At 37.9% G+C, this 22,411-nt stretch overlaps 1 long non-coding RNA gene across 1 annotated transcript; it reads right to left on the bottom strand.

Moving 5' to 3' along the window:
* Window positions 1–1,034: 1,034 nt before the first annotated feature.
* Window positions 1,035–5,812, bottom strand: LOC140233472 (uncharacterized). The gene is made up of 3 exons (XR_011901540.1): window positions 5,593–5,812; window positions 3,557–3,775; window positions 1,035–2,058 (listed from the first exon to the last, which is right to left on the bottom strand). It is a non-coding gene; the product is annotated as an uncharacterized lncRNA (long non-coding RNA).
* Between the last annotated feature and the right edge of the window lie 16,599 nt (window positions 5,813–22,411).

Raw genomic sequence — 22,411 nt, 5'->3', positions numbered from 1 at the left:
GGGTGATGAAGATCGGTGACTCGCTAGAGATGGAGAGTATCGGTAGAGGTCATTGGCCAGCCGGAGGTGAAGTGACATACACAATTATGTATCCGGTCATCATAGTGGAGTAGAAGAGGGTACACTTCGTTTATCATTACACAACACTTAATTGCATGGTGTATTATGGATAGCTATCAAAGATTACTTCTGTTTGAGTGTTGCGTATTGCTGTATTATATATATATATATATATATATATATATATATATATATATAAATGAATAACAGCAATTAGTTTCTAACGGAAACTGATTAGTTAGTTTCCTCCGTTAGTTTCTATGTAGTTTTTATATTGACCTACTGTTATGAATATATATATATATAATGTACAGCGTGTTTGTGTATATATATCTGTATATATACATATATATATATATATATATATGTATATATATATATATATGTATATATATATATATATATGTATATATATATATATATATATGTATATATATATATATATATATATATATATATATATATGTGTGTGTGTATAAAAACATACAATATACACACAAAAGTATCCACTTCACATTACAAAGATTCCACTCGATACGATTCACAATCTCACCCAAAAAGTCGTGAAACATTTTAGGTTTGATATGGAACGTTCTCGTGTTCATAGTCCTGATTGCTGAGTATTGCTGTGTCTAGGGACGTCTGGCGATTTACCAGATGTCTCTCGTATTACAGGAGACATCTACCAGGAATATGCATGTTCCCGAACTCGTCGTAAATACCTGGGGATCGTATTTTCACTGTAGCAGCAAGAAAAAAAAACGGATAATCCTCACTTTCATCAAATTTGCAAGTTCAGTGTATATTATTCTCCCTCAGTTGTAATTATTTGATATACATGTATTTGGGTTTTTTTTTTACATGTATCTTGTAAACGCTATGAACTATTGTAGTGCATCTTGGTCGTTGGTAATAACAATTATAAACACATTTATTCATTGGTTCATTAATATATTATTTGTTTCCACAAATTTTATTCATGACATACATCCACAGATTCAAGAACAGTTCAAAAATACAATCAAAACGAATATTTCACAAATGTATTCTACACGTGTAGTTACAGGACGCACTTGAGTCAGTCTAAATCATGTTCTTTTCATATATGGAATGTCAATGAAATGTATGGAAAGCTACAGAAGAGCAGACGCTTGTTTTGTTGGGATAGGTCCCTGGAAAAGAAATCAATACACACACTTAAAAGCGCACAAGACACGCGCACACACTACACGAACACAAGGGACAAGCGTGCATGCACATACCAATATCAAAGAGAAAATAAATAAAGAGGGGGGGGGGGTTGAGAGAGAAGAGCACCGACGAGCCCGTCATAAGGACACCATTAAGGAAGTAATGCTGGTACTTGCAGGAAACATCGAAAACTAGGAATGGGAGAAGAGACCAAGAATGGACTTGTTTTAGAACCATGTCACCAAAGTACTGGGAAAGTGTTTCATGTTTAAACTTACGTTTTACATCTACGAAATCTGACATGAGAGTTTGTTAAAATTCAGTATTTGCAGTACTTACGTTTGACGAACACGACATGTCGTGGTTACAAGTTTATACTATTATCGTATACAGGTATGTTTATTCATGGGGAATAAGTTGTAAATCAAAAAGACCATGAAGTACTGTTATTTTGACAAACGCAAAGTCGTGTAGTGCGCACTGTGAACTCGGGAGAGAGTCTCTGCACTGGACGGTAACTAATGTAAACATTAGAAATGTAACAATTGATACAAAGTTTGATTAGGATCATGATAAACATCTTAACCAGCGCATAACAAAACGAAGAAACACTGATAATTAAAACATCTTAAATTAAGCTGCGGACATCAATCCAAGCTCATAAATCAGTGAAAAAGAGGATGATTTCGTAAGACCAAGTGAAGAATGGAAACTTCATATACACGTTGGGATAGCGTCTCGGTGCTTGTTACACTGGTCATGTCCCCTGGTGTGGAAGCTCTTGTGGTTATGGCAACATCCCATAAGCTGTAATGTCAGGTAAAGTAGGTTAACAACGTACAGAAAATGAGATCATTCAAGTGAAGATACTATGAACGAAAGTTACTTCATTGGTTAAAAAACAAATGCCAAGACATATTCAGATGTAGACAAGAAAAAAAAAATGTGTATTTAAAGGGATAGTACAGTATTGGTGAAAATGAGAATTGGGCTCTTAACTTTTTGCGAGATACCAAGAAAGCACTTATGAAATAGTACAGAGCATACAATTTTAAGAGGAATTCAAAGTTTATTTGATGAAAATCGGGTGTTGCATGATTGAAACATTCAAAACCAAAGTAAAACAAAGCGGTCGAATCGCTCTGTTTTGGATATCTCAGCAATTTCAAAACCAATTTTCATCAAATAAACGTTGAATTCCTCATGGAATTACATGTTCTTTCATATTTTCATAATAGGTTTCTCTTTATCTCACCAAAAAATGTTAGAAACCTGAAATCAGATCTCAACCAAAACTATACGATCCCTTTAAGGCTTCTCTTTTTTTGGTCAGATTGAGCTCTCAACACAGTTGTTGCAAATCATAATTATTTACACTATTATTATTATTATTGATTAATAATTAATATTATTATTTACACTATTTACACAATTGGCTTGATTGATGAGTGAATGGTATATGGCAGTAGGGAATTTTCACAGATATGCATGCCATTATGTGAAAAACAGACATATCAACAATACCAAGTACATGTCCTGCACTTTCTTTATAACTTTCATAGAAAATTATATCTTTTGTCTATTGACAATGATACTGACGCTCGTGTCGGCTCCGGTAATGAACAGGGGCCGCCACATAAACACAAATTTACTAAATTTACTGATTTTTCAGGAATTGCAACTGACTCTAATTCTAATTAGAATGATCGTATATTCATATATTCACACATCTTTTTAAGCTATGGGAAATTGAAAAACATCATTTTATCAAAATTAAAAATATATAAAATTATTTCACATAATGCTCTGATTTTACCATGATGCTGCAATAATGCACCGGAAACTTTGGCATAAGTAGACTAGATTCTACTTTTATTCTTCAGAAACGCATTGTGCGAGTAGTCACTAATTCCCCTTATTTAATTCTCCTCTATTTTATTTCTTCAACTGAAAATAATGCGTGTTTATGATATTCATATATTTCAGACTTCAATTTTTAGGCAAAAATACACAGTCATGTAATCGTCTTCCAAAAATTGTTTTTTTTTTTTTCAATGCAAACTGCATGCAGTTTATTCTTACCCAACATGTCAATCATCCGATTTTCATCTCAAAAAACCTAGATCATATAGCCCCCCAAATTATTCAAACATCATGGGCCATGCAGATGTCTGTAATTCTATGCCTTTAAATTCAAAACAGTTTGTATGATTTTCCAATAACCGGATGAAACTCATTCCTCTGTCCTAAGTTCATTATAACCATTATAGCATGTATACTCCTCAAATCAAAACATATAGCAGACCTTGTATAACATGAATATCAAAGTAGCACGTCTTCTTGTCGCCGTTGTTGCTGTTGTAGGACTGACATATTACCCTGGTAACTCCCAAAGGAAACGCCCCTCCCTGAAGAGCTGAGGGCTCGCAAACGACACCCGATGGAGGCTCCCAGTTCGTATTCCAGATCGCGATCCCGGTTTGGCTTTCATCAACCAAATACACATCTTCACGGCATTGCAAATCTGCATTTTTTTTTTTTTGACACAGGATCACCAGAAAGAGACATAACGATAAATCAAGATGCCGCTACTCTAACGCATCTTATGATTATCTCTGGTCAAACTAATATTCGAGTTACAGACTTCAGCAATTCTGTGAAACGAATCAAAATAACTTCACATGATTCAAATGTAGGCTGTCGACAGAAGCCTTTGTCCTCTGCGGTGGATTGTGACGCCTTCCTAGTTACGTTTACAATAATTTTTCTTCATTTTTTACTGTTTGGAATATTTAAAGCAAAGCATCTATTTCAGTCCTCTATAGTAGCCCACTCCGAGTATTTAATTTTCAATCTGCATTGAGTGGTAATTATGTGGGTATTGTTCTTATTATCTATCAGGAAAAAAAAATAATGATACCATTATGCTGTGAGACTTGATAACCACTATCCCATTAACAATAGACAACTAAAGCTAATTAGGTTTTTTGTTTTGTTTTGTTTTGGTTTGGTTTTTTTGATGTGGTTGTCAGTGCCCTCAAACAAATTACACAGCGGTTATGTGATATAAACTGTTCAATAAACTTCAAGTGGTTTCATTACTATAGAGTGGAAAAAAAAGAAGAAATTATAAGAATTGCAGTGGAAAAGAAATCACATTTTTTTTTTACTGTTATATAGTACGCCACGACACTTGTATATTGAACCAAAATCAATTAAGCCCGGATTCTTAATTTTTCCTGAGTATGTTATTTCTGATGCAGGGATAAAATAGCATTCGGGTAGCGCTCTTTTTTCTTTCTTTCTTTTCTTTTCTTTTCTTTAATTCTTCGAGACACTTGAATTAAAAATCAGTTCTTTGGGTTAAACATGTAGTTTTCCTCACGCTGAGGGTTTTATTTTGGATTAATTGAAATAGAAGGTTATGCCTTCTTGAATACATTTAAGTGGATGGATGCCTGGAGTCTTCGCATATATAATATTTGATGAGATGCGGAGTTTAAACTTAGAAAAAAAATCTTGAAGTCCTTAAAAAATATCAGAATAACAATATTCTTTAAAAGTGATCGATCGATCGATCGATCGATCGTATTGATACAAGGTATGAGTCGAGACGACAATGTTTCATTTCTTCCTCAAAATAAACGAATACAAATCACAATACACATGAATGTTCAATCGAACATTGTTTCATATACCACCGAACATAGCTGACCGAAAAATATAGGCCCTACATAATATGAATTGTTTACATAAACCAATTACCATTCCTTCCGTTTACCGATGAATTTCCGGGAAATCTGGGAATCGATAAATGCAATGTATCACACTGTCGTTAATATAAACATTGAGATACCATGCATAGTTTGACATAACACCTACAGAGCTAACTCTTCATAGCGCCTCAAAATGTTTCCAAGTACACATGTGCATGTGCAATTATTACAATCATGGTAATCTTGCTGGAAGAATAGCGTTTACACCGAGCACGGTACAAGCAACGGCCGGGTTCTTGCTATCGTGCGTCAAAAGGAACCATGTCTGGTTCTGTTAAAAGAAAATCAGTTGTTCGGAACAAAATCACCCAAAATCTTATTCTTATACCTAAACCAAGAGCAACAAAATCAACAGTAACAGATTAATTTTGTAACAAAATTATTGCCGGGAAATGATTATTGTAACAGAACCCGACATGGTTCCTTTTGGCGCACCATAGTTCCATAGCAAAACCCGGCCCGTCGCGTTATCGTACTCTGTAAAAACGGGCCTTTACTATTATTTGACCTCATCATTTTATTATTTAGGAGTGCTCTATATAGTTAGGTGCAAACGATTTCTTACCCTTTTTTGCAGTCGCTGTCTGCCATAACGTCAGGGCCACCAGAGAACATAGAAGAAGCAATGCACATCGAGCCATTTTATGAAGTATTCGAGCAGCAATTAATTTGTGTTCAGAAAATTTCTCTCCGGAGGAGATAGATAGCGTTGAAGGACAGTTTTATCTCAGGGAAAAGGAATGAAAGTTATGTGTTTTGCACAAACTTCTCCAGAAACGCTCAAAATTTTAACTTTGAATGTCGTGACCCAAAGGCATCGGCGAATATTTTGGTTGCAAGCGCGATATCTGAACTAAGCATCTCAGACGAGAAAATCGTTTTATATAATGCAAGGATAAATGACACGCCCACAAAATCTGTTCGCAAGCGCACCAATCAGAGAGAAGTAAACACCCATGTTACACTTGTCAGCATGTTTGGTCCTGCCTCGGACGAAAGACACAATGTTTCAGGCAGCCGACATGCCCTGTATTCGCAACCTGTTTGTCTCTTTTGATGACAGACAACCAGTCAAAGGAAAACTTGTAAACTTGAATTCACAGTGTAATTCATGGTTCATAGAGCGAAGATTTAAACAAATACCACAATATTTTCGTTCCTCCCGCCCCTTTTCAGAGATGTTACCAAACTAATGAAGCCCTGCCATGGGTCGCACAGAATTGGGTCATTGTCATTGTCAAAGAAAGAAACAATTACATGAACAGAAGGGCACATTTTTGCGCCTACGTAAGTTCTCAAATCCGGGGCAAGGATTATTTGCACTATGATTTATTTTCTTTTATCTGCTGAGGGCTTTTTATAAACCCGTGATGTGATCCCACCTTAACATCCAACTGGACCCCGTTGAAAACCAGCTATTGCTGCTGGATATGGGTATGGGCTATTTCACAATAGTTAATTCCACAATTTGGGAGCAGCAGATGAAAATGTTTTATCATCAAGTGTGGCCAGTATCTTGGAAGTTGGGTGATTCATTGTGATACCTTGTGAAGAGCGGAGGGTGTACCGGGATGGGTGACGGATGGTTATGAGTTCGGTTAAGTAAGGAGGAGCGAGCCCGTAGATACATTTGAAGGTGAGCAGAAGAATATGCAATGCCAATTCTGAAGTGGCATAAACCATGAGTTAAATGAAAGAATACACATACTTGGACTGAAACGAAACAACACCACAAAAAAGGGACAGACACAGTCAAGACTACTTCATTTGTTTCGTTTGTTTGCGCATTACCTTACTTTAACCTGTCTCTCAGGTCAAAATAAGATGAAATTACACTGTACAAAGACTCAAACGAAACAATAATTGCATTACAAAATAGCAAAGAACTTCGTTACATTAAATAATTTCCACTGTAATCTCTAACATATATATATATATATATATGTGTGTGTGTGTGTGTGTGTGTGTGTGTGTGTGTGTGTGTGTGTTGTGTGTGTGTGTTTTAGTTATGGTGTGCTTGGAAATTCATGGAAGGAAAGATGATCCGACTGTTTGCAGTTTTTGAAGTCACAAAAAAGTGGGTTGAGACGCTTTTCAGCGGATATGAACAACTTAAATATTTAGCACAAACCTCCATACATTTTTTTTCTCAACGCTTTTAATCAAAATGAATGTATCACTATAGGTTACACATATAGACCGCTCTGAGTATGGCATGTTTTTGTCATACTGTGCATCCAAGGTTAGCATTAGTTGTCGCATGATTGATTCTTTTCACTGCGAAAAACTGACGCGAATGTTTGAACTATCCGTGGTTGTCCATGCTCCAGATCTTCACATTAAAAAAAAAAAAAAAATTGTTTTAAACGGCCCTGAAAAATAATTTCCCACGAGCATGTATGTCAGAGTTTCCTACCCTGTCTGGGCCTATACCCATTTTGCTTTAGTCTGCATATACCACGTGTGTATATTTCACGTGGCATGTAATGATAGAGATATATTATTGTCATCTTTATACCCCAAGAACTTGACTTTGACTATGTGTAATTCGTATAGATAAGACGCATGAGTCATACATCAAGAAATGATAAACGGCAAAGCTTTGCGGATTCTGATTTCTTCTCACATTATGAAAGCTTGTATAATTTTTGTTTTCTGTCTTACCACTCTTGGAAAAGATTTTGCACGTCACGTCTAAAACACTTTTCACGAATGATGTTCGTTATTCCGAAGATTCGTTTAAATGAAATTAGGTTTGTTACTCAGAGAAAAACATCAAATAGTTTAATCAAGTTCATGTAATTACAAGTGATACGAAAGTTCATGATCATGGTTAGCAGAACTGTGAAGAAGGGAAGAGTTATAGGGGGCTAACCACAATACTCCCCCCCCCCCTTCTTCGCTTGAGCATACTTGCTGAAAGAGAATACACATAAAATCGGGAAAGAGAAAATATTCGATTATTTTACATTACACAACTGCATAGGAGGTTGGCAAAATCTGTAGATTCAGTGCCGATTGATTTGCCATATCGCAAACTTTATTTGATTTATACCTGTTTTTACAACTATTTGTCTTGTGTTAGCTTTTGTCGAGGCATCGTGGCTGAGGAATAAGACCAATTATCATTTTAAGAAACGGGTGAGTGGAAAGAGAGAGAAAGAGTAGAAAAGATATGATATTCATTCAATATATCACAAATTAAACGCTATTTTAGTGATTTTTTATACTGTGTGTTGCGTAATTGTAAATGATTTTCTTTTATCAATGCTTAAGCCTATAGTGTGAACGTTCCAAAACGCAATTTGAAGGTCAAGCACCCCTTCCGGTCCCAACCCCTTCATGCAGACGCACCTGTGTCTTTTGCATTAAGAAAATGAATAGATTATGAACTGTTTCAAGGGTTGTCACGTTTTCAAGCTTTGGTTTGTTTCATTCCCCGAAAACCCATCAAGCATTCTGTAATTAGTTAGAAAATATATATTGCACGCTGATCATGCTGATCAGCTTATGATTAGTAAAATAAAGAATTATGATTTGTATCACAAAGTAAAATAGTACGTTTTCTTCCATTATATTTTTGCACACTTTTTTTCAAAACTGTCATCACGGAAAAGTTGCAGAAACTTATAACTGAAATTAAATGAAAAGTAATATTGTATAGCGTCCTAAAGACTGAAAAATGATATCATTATTTTTTGGAGACGAACAGCTTATAACTTTGCAGTAGATGTTTACAATCAAACACTAGACCTCACCACATATCCCACCTCTCTCCCCTCAGGGGAGTGTATCAAATTGATATATAAGGGCGCTGGGTCATATGAAATTGGGTCATATCCAAGAAAAGAAAAGACGGAAAAAAGGCGCATGCGCATGGCAGAAACAAACTATTTAGGTCTTCGGATCCAGCGATGGCAGCAACAAAATTGTAAAAATTCAAAGCTTTTGAAAAGATTGTCCAATTTGTCTCAACTTCACTGATTTATGTTCTACTAAAATTGGCATGCATATATCAATCCACATTAATTTTATTAAAAAGACTATAGACTTGTGTTTGGGTTTCATTCATCTTTAAATGTTTCTTAATTTTCTCATTCACTAATGAAGATAAAAATCTATCCAAGAGCAGCAGTCGAGCTGGGGGTGGGGAGGGTGTGGGAGGGGGGATATCGAGCTGGGGGTGGGGAGGGTGTGGGAGGGGGATATCGAGCTGGGGTGGGGAGGGTGTGGGAGGGGGGATATCGAGCTGGGGGTGGGGAGGGTGTGGGAGGGGGGATATCCTCCTCCCACACATGCATACTTTGTGCTCATACTTTACGCTCATAGGATATAAAGTATCAAGGGTAAAATTAAGACGATACCTTTTTCATCTTATTCGAATTTGGGGAAAATGAACAGAGAAAAAATAGTTCTTTAAATGTTTTATTCGATTCCCTCATTTATTGATGAAATAACTTGAAAAGGAGGGTGTGATAGAGGGTTATAATGACCCTACCTTAACTTACCAGCCGAGATGTCAATAATGAATAAAATAAAATGTGTTCCTTTGTTGGTCAGTGAATTCCAGGTAAAGCTGTTTATAGAGAATCGATTAATTTCTCACTTGAATGCAAGAAAATCATCAGTTTGTGAACATTTCTGGGTGTGCCGTGCCCCAAATCTAACACAATGCAATAAGTCATGAAGAAAATTTAAAAGCGAATTCATAAAAAAAAAGCAGTTTACAGAAAGTGGGTTAAGACACTTTTCAGCAGATATGGACACCCTGAATATGCACTTCGGGGTAGGAACATCCATCCATTAGTCACTTTATCATGGACCTTTCTCTGTCTCGTCTTGCCTTTTTTTTTCTGGACGGTGTTGATCAAAATGCACGACTTATTAGGTTACAGAGATGTAGGTCACTGTAAATATCATAAGCTTTTGACATACTGCGCATCCAAGGTTAGCGTTAGCGTTAGAGCTGAAGGGAATGTTTGAACAATCCGTTGGTGTTCATGTTCTAATTAAAAACTCCTTAAACGACGACCCTGATGAGGAATGATTTCAAGCAGGTCGGCCTTTCCTGCTCTGTTACCCTGTGTTTGTTTTTTCGTGTTTTTTTTTTCATAAGCATCTCATCATGTGCACATTTTTGACGTGACATCGAAATAATGGTATTGCCATCATTATACTCATTTTTTATTGTTTTTTGTAATGTGTAAACAACGATTCGTTTGATAAATCCATAATGTTAAGTAATAATGGCAAAGCTTCGCGGGTCATAATTCATGCAAGAGCCAATGAGTGTTATTACGTCGTCAGACTTTCTGAAATGATATTCCATGTCATGTTTACAAACTTTGCACTGGCTAAACATTAACAGATTAGTGCAGAAAGTCGGGTTATATCTTATGCACCTTCAGAGAAATGCATATAGTCTTAAATCATACTATAGATTATAAAATGATACGAAAGGAAGCTTTAGACGTGATCTTAGTAAGCGGAACTAGAAAAGGAGATGAAGGCAGGGGTGCGGCCTATTCTACCCCACCCGCGTTTGCATACACACAATTTACTTGAAAGTAATACCGATAGAGATGTATCCAGGACGACGCTTTCCCGAAATAGGATGCCCTTGATTAAAAAGAAAAAAAGGAAAAGAGAACAAAAAACCGTTCATTATCCAACTGCGCCATGTTTAATAAGACGACGGAAGGAACAGGGTGTAAAACAATTCTTTGTGATTATCCCCCTGGAAAGAAGTCTCTTTCGAAATCCCCTATCTTAAGGATCTTTAGATTTACGACGCGGACGTTTCGACGACGATTACGGGGGCCGTTCTCCTCTCTCTCGCATGCGTCGTGTTGCAAAGCTTTAGATTACGCGAAGACGCAGCCCGTAGAAAGTAAAATGGCGCCCCCATACGCTGCAGTAAAGACAATGCTTAAAATTTTATCTAGGTAATGACATCCATCTAAGAATCTAGCCAACCTCAAAAGCAGAATTTCTTTCGGAGTGGTAGAAAAAAAGAAGAAAAAAAATAAAACAGAACAGCTGTTCGCAAAAAATATCCCCCTCTACCATAGTACAAGGCAAACCGGTGAAACGAGCGAACAGATGCCTTTGCAACACTATCAGCAATAATAGATGGACGAACTTACTTGCAAGAGGGCCAAAATCCCGAACACTTGCCTTTCACAAGTAGTTGTATCCACATCTTGCGTTAAATCATTAATTCAATCATTTGAATACTTTTAGGTATATATGTATACACTCACCTTAAGTATAAAACAGTACAGAAATCATATTATCTCAAAAAACATTTCAAATTGGCTTTTTAATTTTGTATGTTTTGGATTTTGTACTATCTGGCTATCTTTTTAATCTTTAGGAGCACGATTTAGATACACAATCGATGGCAGTGATATATGTGCTGTTGAAGTACCGTATCATTATTATTATTATTATTATTATTATTATTATTATTATTATTATTATTATTATTATTATTATTATTATTATTATTATCATAATCATTATCATCATCATAATTATCATTATTAGCACATGCATAAAGCCCTCAATCATTAACACCCCACATATTAAACTCATGAACGAATTCCAAATTATAGTGAAAAGCGTCTTTTAACTATAGGCTATAGTGTTTGATGAAATGAAATGAAATGGATCGCCACCCAAACTCCAAAGAAGATTAGAATTATTTTCAGCAGAGGCACACAACTTGACCTTGCAGTTCCTGGTTGCATTAAGTAAATACTATTACAGACCGCAATTTCCCACCTCTCTCCCCTCAGAGGTGTGTATAGAATTGATAGGGCGCTGGGTCACAAGAAATCGGGTCATTTTCCAAAGGAAAAAAAAAAAAGGAAAGGAAGAAGAAGCGCATGCGCATGACAGCGTTAGTTCTTAAACCCAAATCCATGACTTGCCGTGTGTTATATGAAATATTATTTTTGTTTCAACCTATTAGAAAACAAGGTAGTCCAATGGCTTGCTTAAAAAGAGCCCTGTTTTATCGTTCAAAACGAATAAATAAAGTTGACACTGCAGTATCAAAAAACATAAATAAAAAAGATAAAAATCATATAGGCGGCCTACAATGTATACATCAACTAGCAAGAAATAAAGAAGAAGCAAGGAGTAACTGAACAAGATGATAATGAGTCATAATCATGATTATAACAAAACTTGAATTATGCTCTCATAATATTACATAACTTTTTGCTAGTACACATGACATCTAGAACTGAGGTCGATGAGAATATACGCTTGTTTCAACATTCCGCAATAGACAATAATGGAGGAGTAATAGTGTTTATTGGTTGATAAAATACGATCCCGGGGTCTATTTAGAGGTCAATTTATTATATTTTAAGAAGTTTTACAACATTTCGGTGGAGATAGATATCATATACACTTGAATTTACACCATATATGTACGGCCTATACGGTGAAGGCTATTTCAAATACCGCCATGCAGGAATGTTTCTCGATTGATCGATCGATCGATCGATGGTAATTTTCGAATCGTTGTAGCATATTGGGTCCAGGATGGGGTCACATCGAATGAGGTCACTGTCGGAAAAGAAAAAGAAAGAAAAGGGAATGGAAAAAAAAAAACAATCATGAAGAAACGAAAATGTGCTCCATTGTTGGTCCATGGATCCAGGTTAGCGCTATATAGAAAGCGACAGAGGGTTTTTGATTGCAAGAAGTTCGTCAATGTTTGAACACTCCTTGGTGGGCCGTTCCCCAAATTTAACACAATGCGGTAAATCATAGGGAGAATTGAAAAGCGAATTCATCAAGCGTCGCAGACTAAAAAGATTAAAGACGCTTTCAACATGAAAATGCAATGCAGGGTGGGAACATGACACGTACATATCCAGACGCTTTAGCATTGACATTTCTGTTTTTCTCAGCGGTGTTGATCAAAATGAATGTCTCATTTTGTATGTATAGTTCACACAGTATGTAGAAACTAAATCATGGTAAACATTATCTGCTTTTATCATAATGTGCTTCCAAGATCTGTAGCGTTACTCTTATTTTTTTTTTCATTGCAAGAAACTGAACCGAATGTTTGAACAATTTGTGCTTGACCATGCCCCAGATTTTAACAGAAACTTAATTCTTAAACGACCCTGAAGAATGTAGTATGAAGTAGGTTATCAACAGAGCTTCCTGCTCATTTTTACCCATTTTCATTGTTTTTGACTATCTTTTTGCTCTCTGCAAACATTTCGTGGATGGAGATAGTAGAGATTTTGTATACTGCAGGAATAGCTTGCTTTTTTTTGTTGGTATTGTGACACAGATAACATGATTGTGTATTCATGCACGTTCTCTCATATTGAGGACAGGTAACAAGAAAAGTTCTTTTTCTCTTAGGGCAAAAGTCGACATGTGTTATCTGTCTTTAGACTTTCTCACATGACTTTCACGTCAAGTAAAGCAGAAGTTTTATGGTCAATTACAACATAAAGCCCCGGTCACACAGCACTCCACGTCCAAATCACTTACAAAAAGTTATGAAAATCTGGTGGACGTGGTCGTAAGTGGTAATTTTTTGGTCAATTTTGGTTTGGCCGTGCTTTGTACGAGGTATGGCCGTTGGCGACTGTTCCACTGCTGAAGCACTGACTATACAAGCAGATAGTCTGGTTTCCAGACCCTTTGCCAACTGGACTCCGCGGCGACGAAGTCGCCGCCCCGCGACGAAGTCGCCGCCTTTGCCGAAGGCAAAGGGTCTGGGCACATTCGCTTCAAGTGGGAGGAGCCTAAATTTACCCCCAGTGAGCGAGGGCGATCATTCTGTCATTACGTAATAAGGAAGAGGTCACGTTAGTGACCCCTGCATCCCCACCCAGAGGTCCCAAGGACACTCTCCATATACATTACATGCATGCATTCTGTCCGTGGAGTATTTCCATGCACTGTTTACTGCATGGAAAGGTTTTCTGGTGCGATAATCCTGTTTCTGATAGGGCCTATAGTCACTATATCCACACTATGCACAGAGCTATACACCATGCCCAAGACACATGGCATCCAAAGAGCGAAAAATGAAGTCGAAAAAAGAAAGTGCAGCGGAGTATTGTGCAAAATTTTTTGTAAAAACTTTGTATGTGGAGATGAGTTGTGGGTGGGCGGCCCATGTGATATATAATGCATTATTCTATGTACATGTATTTTTTATGTTCGTGTTTGCTGATGAATACGTTCAGTTGAGACCCTTCTTTCTATAACTTAATAGCAGCTAGTGAATAAAAAAGAAACAGATGATTAGCAACGTGCTCTTCCGATCAGTTCTTGTCTTCATAATATCGTGTCCCTCTCGTGGAAACATTGCGGCAACTGACTAAACTTAAAAATATAACGATATTGTTTACTAGTATTTCTTCATCTCACACCGTATGATAATCACCAAGATAATAACATCGGGATATGTATGAACCCACACAAGAAAAATGAAGTACACTTGCATGTATACTCTCTAAAAAAATTCGAGTGAAAATTTTCACTCTAAAAAGAGTGAATACAAAAAAGAGTGAATTTCGAGTGAAATTGGAGTGAATTTTGAGTGAAAATGCTCATTTTCACTCATTTTGAAGTGACGTCAGGGATCACTCGAAGTGAATTTTGAGTGAAAATGCTCATTTTCACTCATTTTGGAGTGACGTCAGGGATCACTCGAAGATTTTGGAGTGATCCCTGACGTCACTCCAAAATGAGTGAAAATGAACATTTTCACTCAAAATTCACTCCAATTTCACTCGAAATTCACTCTTTTTTGTATTCACTCTTTTAAGAGTGAATATTTTCACTCGATTTTTTTTTAGAGAGTAGGTGAGCTGGGGTATTGTGGCCCCTCAACATAAGATGTCTTCATACACCATCTTCTATCCCTTGAAATAGCCCGCTTGATAGCAGTACAAGGTCACTTCTTACCACTATATGCTCCAACATCCATTCATTTAGCAATTATAGCATCTTTGATAGGGGGACCAGTTTTTAAAAGAACGAGAGCCACATCTATTCATTTCCAATTTATCTTTCATAAAGTCATGTGATGATAAAAACCTTGTCTGAAGTGGTTATGTATAATGAAACAAATAATTAAAAAAATATTTGAAGAGTTTGTTTGCAAAAACCGATACGTCCATTTTTGAAAATTTTGAAGTACGGTATCTGTCATAAAACACAAAATAATACCTTTTAAATGATATATTGGTCACTACACATAAAGGTACATTTTTGAAGTGATGGTCAAAAGAAGCAAAATTTTTCTTATTATTCTATTTTTCTTGACCTGTAATCGCAAATATCTCCATTTGACAAATATGGACTTATCGGTTTTTGCAAACAAACTCTTCATTTCTTTGACAGAAGGCCATTGTTTGAAGCATGATGCGCTTCGGGGCAATTATGCCCCCCCCCCCCTTAAAAAACTTTGTTTTGCTAAGAACATCCATGGGTATATATGCAAGAAAGAATACTAATTATTTAGTTTAAGTCGCAATTAACATGGTTCATCGCTGGCATATCAAGTGGACGTATACAGTGCAATCATAATGAATTATCATTGCAGCTTGGTTTTGGATATTTTCAGCTGAAAGACTTCATTTCCCAAGGTCATCATGCAACAAAATTAACGGCCAAACGTTACAAACAATAATAGACTCTGACTTACAGTTTTTGTATTCACATAATTAAGATATGACAAGCTCTAGCATTTGATATAGATTTGTCCATGTAACTCATATATTTTTTCGGCTTATTGCAGATTTATCACTTGTATATAGGAAAGTATCGGTTTTGTGGAATATTTTGCCTCAATTCAAATTCTCAAAAGATGCTCATGTACTTTTTTTTCATTGTTTTTCATATGCTCAGAGACCCGTCCATATTAGTTAATCATAATAAACTTTCTATAAAAGAAACAGGTGCCAAGTTTATGGCAAATGATATGTTTAGAGACAATTATCACCCCATCGTAAGACTATTAATTGTTTTTTTTTTTGTTATTTCTATATATAAGAAGCAACGCAAGTTGGCTGCTTTTATTACCTCATTCAATGCAAAATGAAAACTGAGTGTAGATAAGTAGAGAACAGAAATAAGTTCGGTACTATATGGCACACCACAACCAATTATTAATTTTGGTCTCCATCCTGTAATTTTTGCTTTTTAATCCCTCGACGACAAACTTCTCCATTTCACCATATGCATGTCTTTAGTTGATATGCTCCTTGGACCTTATAGGATGTAAGCATGTAGGCCATATAGGTGGTATAACCAGGGAGGTGGGAAAACCGAGCACTTGTGTGACCTTTTGTAAATATTGATGTTGTTACATTCCTGATTCCGATAATTGAATGGTGAATGTGGCAAAGAATGGTTCATCTCGATGACGATGTTGGCTATAGAGTATATGGGAAAGGTGGGATACGGAGGAAGAAGAGGAAATATTCGTTTTCTATCAATAATGCAATCCAAAATTCCAATTGTATTCCAGCGCTCTTCCCTTAAATTTCATTGCGTAATATTCTATAAAGTATCTTAACAATAACAACACCGCATTTCGCTGAAAAATAAAACATATTTTATTTTCGGAATTACGAATCCTATTTCATCACCAGATTGACGCGCCTTTGGAATAACGACCCTTCATTCATTTTGGGATAAACGAAACTTTGGAATAAAGAACCCAATTAAGTTTTTTCGGAATAAGAAACATTATTCAATATCATCTGATGATATTGAATAATGTTCGGCATTCCGAAAAACATGATCTGATCAACAAACCTTCTGAAGAATTACGACTCTGCATTCATTTTGGGATTAATCATAACTTTTTGATTCACGAAACTTATTACATTTTAGCACTGACAAACTTTCGGAATAATGAACTTAATCATTCGCATTAGCGAACTTTGTTCTGAACGTAACGAATTATAACAATGAGAAATATACGTATGAAAGCATTGACAGAAATTTAAAGAATATAATATGTCCAATTCAGATACTTTTAGCTTGAATATTTTTTTTTATTTTTCCCGTGCACAGGTCATATTGAATCATAGCTCTTCTCCGAATATTAGCCTGCCTTATGCAATAATAATAGCTTGTCATCAACATAGTTTACGGAGCATGTGGAAGCACTATGCTTTTCAGATGGAGAAATTGTGTGTGTTTTTGTAATGTATCTCATCGTTCTGACTCTTAAGTATGAGTTTAACATTATACGAACAAATACAGCGGAAGGCGTTGTGCATCAATCAATATCGCCACAATCAAGTCTATTATACTTGCAGGGTTTTGTTGTTGTTGTTGTTGTTGTTGTTTTGCTTTTTTAGAGGGCCTCAATTTTTTCATCCACAAAGATGCCTGATTTTGAAACTCACAATTCCGGATACCTGATTTGGGAAACCTCTTTAGAGTTATCATTGATATCATGAGAACAATAATAATTATATCTCTCTAAGATTTATAATGTTTGTTTTTTGTTAAGTGCTGTCTGGGGCAAATTATTTGTATAGGGCCCCATTTTCTCTCTCTCTTCTTTCGTTCTTTAAAACAACAACAACAACAATAATGTCTACATGAATTGTTAAGTTGTTTCTCTCTGAAAAAACCCAAACCATCCCCCCTCCCCCCCCCCCAAAAAGCCGCAAATTAAAATACTTCACTGTTGATGCTGTTCATTTGGATATTTCAGCACCAATTCGCACATTGATGAATGTCGGAAAGATTTGGGACCTCAGATAATGTTCATTTACATTGAGCTGATGATTGCATTCCACGTCTATACCGGCACCTATAAAGGGACTGTACAGTACTGGTTGAGGTGGGCATTCATCTTTTGAACATTCCTAAGTGAGATAATGAAAAGCCTCTTATGAAATATGAAAGAGCATGTAATTTTAAGAAGGATTCAATGTTTATTTGATGAAAATTGGTTTTCAAATGGCTGAGATATCCAAAAAAAAAGTGCTAATAATAAAAGGCGACATGCCACAACTTTATTAGGATCTCTTTGTTTCACCTTGTTTTTGGTTATCTCGGCCATTTCAAAACCGATTGTCATCGAATAAACTTTTGATACCCCTTAGAGCTTAGAAGGTTTCTGAATATCTTGCAAAACGTTAAAAGCTATATCCTCACCACGACCAGAACTGTACACACCCTTTAAGATTAAATCATTGAAGTGAACTCAATATCACATATAGAAAAAAAAAATGTGTATCTGAAATTGCCAGTTTCTATCAAAATATGCATCCATTTTGTATTTTTTCATTTGTCAAAGATCCGTGAATTTTGCTTTATTTGTAGGATTCAGTATAGGCCTACTAGTAGTCAAATTAGACCGGTTTTTACATTCATACTCATAAGACCTACTAAAAAAAAGGTTAAAAAATGTTGCTGGTTTTCCCCAAGTCGAGCCTACAAAAGAAATCCATTAGACAACATAGTGGAAACGAGAAAACGACTCAGATGGTAATTGAGATACTTTGTAAAGGAAGGAAGGGAAATGTGGTTCGCAATTGTTAACTTTACTGATTGTATTGCACTATAGGCCCTACATTCGTTGAAAAAAAAAAAAAACAACCCAGCACAAATGAAGAAACAAACAAAAAAATCTTCCTTGGACACCTATTCCTCATTGAGCTTACAACATAAGTAACAAGGATATGTGATTTTTGATTTCGTCGATAGACACAATGACACAAAATGGTCTGCTTTAATTTTATTGGAAACATAGTTCACTTGACCATTGTGCGCATCTATATAGTAGTAAACAGGAAAAACGTGAGTAACAATCAAAAACATCGAAAACTTTTAGGAATACACATCATGGAGTACACACTGTCTACGATTGCCGATTCTTCCATCCGACCTTACTTTAGATCTTAGAAAAGTCCGAATGTTCGTGTGCAGAGAGGTAGAATATACGCCTCCCTGAATGTATACCATCACCCTCATCCTGCATACTACAGTATACAGCATCCACACCATTGGTACACACACGCCGCAATGCCAACACACAGGTAGTAGGGAGAGTCCTCCCACCACCCGGCTCTGATAACACGCTGAGCAGGATAATTCGAATTTCGCGCTTCAGAGGACGGGAGCGCTGACAGATTTATGGATTCCGCCCAAAATCGGGCGGAATCCATTAACTCCAAGACGAATGCTTCCAGACCCTCTGCGCGAGAAAATCAACTTAAACTATACTAGTTTTCGACGTTGAGGGCGTTAATATCATGGATAGCGAAATAGTATGGGCAGAGGGTCTGGAAGCCAGACTAACAAGCAGATGACCGTGCTCTGCCCGTGACAGACCGCTAAACTTTCGCGTCTTTACCGCGTCTCCCCAAGTTTTAATCACTGCCGGAACACGGATTATCACGTGTGTTTCACGTGTGTTGCACGTCTTTACCACTTGTGCCGCCCGTGATTGTCCGCGGAATAAAATTAATTTTTGAGCAGTTGAAAACTTTTTACCGCGGCCGACGCCGTTCAGATTTTTCCCCGCGTCCTGCCACGTCTATAAATCGACCGTAGCTCTCCTTAAACTCGACCATAATCAACGCGAACAACATCGTCTGCTTCACGGGAGACCACTTTTTGACGTGTTTTGGCCGTTATTAAGCCGTAAAGCGCTGTGTGACCGGGGTTTAATAGTTTGGGAATACCGCATACATCCATGCATTGGTACCTGAAAGGAACGTCTTAAGAGATACCAATACGTGATACTGAAAGAAACGGAGTCATCCCATGAAGAGGGACACAAACAAGTACTGCCACAGAGTTCGACATGGGATAAAGGTCCATGAATCATGCAGCCCACGAGTCATAAAGATTGTTAACTCGACACTATAAGCAAAAAAAAAAAAAAAAAAAAAAAAAGGCCCATGAGTCCGTCACTACAGGCAAACTAGACCAACGTGTTAGGCAAGAAAGGCATCACGGGGCTCAATGTGTCAGTATTGTAGGTCTTTTTTTTGGGGGGGGGGGGGGTTAGTGTCGAACTCGTGAGCATTGTTTGCCTTTTTATAGTGTTGGACTTGTGGGCCTTGTTTGTTTAATGTCAGACTCATGGGCCGTATTAAAGCGATTTGTCCAGTGTCGAGCTCATGGGCTGTATTGAGTCGTGGGCCGCAATGACTCGTAGGTGTCAAACTCGTGACGTTCATCAGAAAGATTGTCTTGGCCATGGCCATGCACAACACTGTGAGGAGGGGAGAGGAGATTTATAAGGGGACTGCAGCCCCCCCCCCCCCCACCCCCTTGCAGCCTTCCTCCACCACCCTCTCTCCATCTGTATAATAATTATTATGTGCGCACCTACACTTGGGCTGAAAATCAATACATTTAACATCGGGAAAATAAGATACTTGGTTATTCATACTATTAAGCTGGTAAGATTGATGGATTCTGCGTACTAAAGGGGCCCTGAAATCCAAATGCATGTCGATTTGTGTTGATTTATGATACCCTCAACATCACTTTTGCGGTGAAATGAATATCTAAAAACATTCCACATATTATTTTTTACGATTTTTCTATACTATTTTTCTTCAGAATACTTGGGAACGCCCACAAAAAATCCTTCCAAACCAATATTCCTCGGATGACCTCATCTGTCAATCATTGCTAAAGTACTGAAATGTTTAACAAAAGACATTGGAATGCACCTTCCCCTCGACTCAGCATAACTTGCATGTTTTTCTTATTTTATGTGACTAACAAAAGACATGGCGAGGGAACATGGACTTTCTGTGATATTAGCTGTGTTCAGACGGAGGCAGTTTTGGTCGGAGTAACTTCGGAGGATAGGTCGGAGTAACTTCGGAGGACAGGTCGGAGTAGTGCCCGTCTGAACAAGGTCGTGGTAACTTCCTCCGATCGGAGGAACTTACCACGACCTCTTCTTCCGACCAAGAAACTCCTGAGTTTTCTCGGGAGTATCTCGCTACCACGACTAGCCGGTGGGAGTAAATTGCCCGTGCGGACAAGCCTCGGAGTATCTATGAACTTACCATAGAGCTTTATTTACGTATACAGCTCTATGGAACTTACATACTTTACGACCTAGGTAAAACTTCCTGGGTCAAATCGCAATGTTGACATTTTGCGCTCGTCGATCGCGACGAAGAAGCTAGCGCTCATGCAGAAATTTCCATCAACAAGAATGGTAGCCTATATCCGATACGCGTCGGGCTGTATCGATACTAGACTCCGTTTACAGTCCGGCCTCCATGACCCCGTTTACAGTGCGAGGCTCGGCCGCGCCCCGCTTCAGTGTAAACGCGCAAAAGGCCAAATGCGAGGCCAAAATTGGCCTCGCATTTGGCCTCGCTCTGGAGGTGGTCTCGGCCGCGGCCGAGCCGCGGCCGAGCCCTGCCTCTTCTTGGTGTAAACGCAAACTGGGCCAAATGCGCGGCCAATTGCGCGGCCAATTTTAGTCTGGCTTCCAAACCCTCTGCCTGTATCTTTCGCTATTCAGGATATTAACCCCCTCAACGTCGAAAACTAGTATAGTTTAAGGTGGTTTTGTCCTGCAAAGGATTCTTTCCTTCGGCAAAGGCCTTTGCCCGAACGGCGACTTCGTCGCCACGTAATTCATTTGGCAAAGGGTCTGAAAACCAGACAATACCAAATTGCGTTTGTTTACAAGCAGAGCGCCACTACGACAAAATATTGAAAGGTTTGAATCAAAAGCGCGGCCGAGCCCAGCAGTGTAAACGGACAAAATTGCGAGGCTCGGCCGCGCAATAGACCCCGTTTACAGTGCGGGGCTGGGCCGAGCCGCGGCCGAGCCGCGGCCGAGCCCAGCCTCAATTGCGAGGCCGGGCCCCGCAATTTTGTCCGTTTACACTGCCGGGCTCGGCCGCGCTTTTGATTCAAACCTTTCAATATTTTGTCGTATAGGTGGCGCTCTGCTTGTAAACAAATGCAATTTGGTATTGTCTGGTTTTCAGACCCTTTGCCAAATGAATTCCGTGGCCGAGCCGCGGCCGAGCCCGGCCTTTTCTTGGTGTAAACACAAACTGGGCCAAATGCGCGGCCAATTGCGCGGCCAGTTTTAGTCTGGCTTCCAAACCCTCTGCCTGTATCTTTCGCTGTTCAGGATATTAACCCCCTCAACGTCGAAAACTAGTATAGTTTAAAGTGGTTTTGTCCTGCAAAGGATTCTTTCCTCCGGCAAAGGCCTTTGCCGAAGGGCGACTTCGTCGCCACGGAATTCATTTGGCAAAGGGTCTGAAAACCAGACAATACCAAATTGCATTTGTTTACAAGCAGAGCGCCACCTATACGACAAAATATTGAAAGGTTTGAATCAAAAGCGCGGCCGAGCCCGGCAGTGTAAA

The sequence above is a fragment of the Diadema setosum genome, chromosome 9 (assembly GCF_964275005.1).
Source record: "Diadema setosum chromosome 9, eeDiaSeto1, whole genome shotgun sequence".
Lineage (NCBI taxonomy): Eukaryota > Metazoa > Echinodermata > Echinoidea > Diadematoida > Diadematidae > Diadema > Diadema setosum.
The sequence above is the reverse complement of the archived record's forward strand: the minus strand, read 5'-3'. Positions and strand labels throughout refer to the sequence as shown.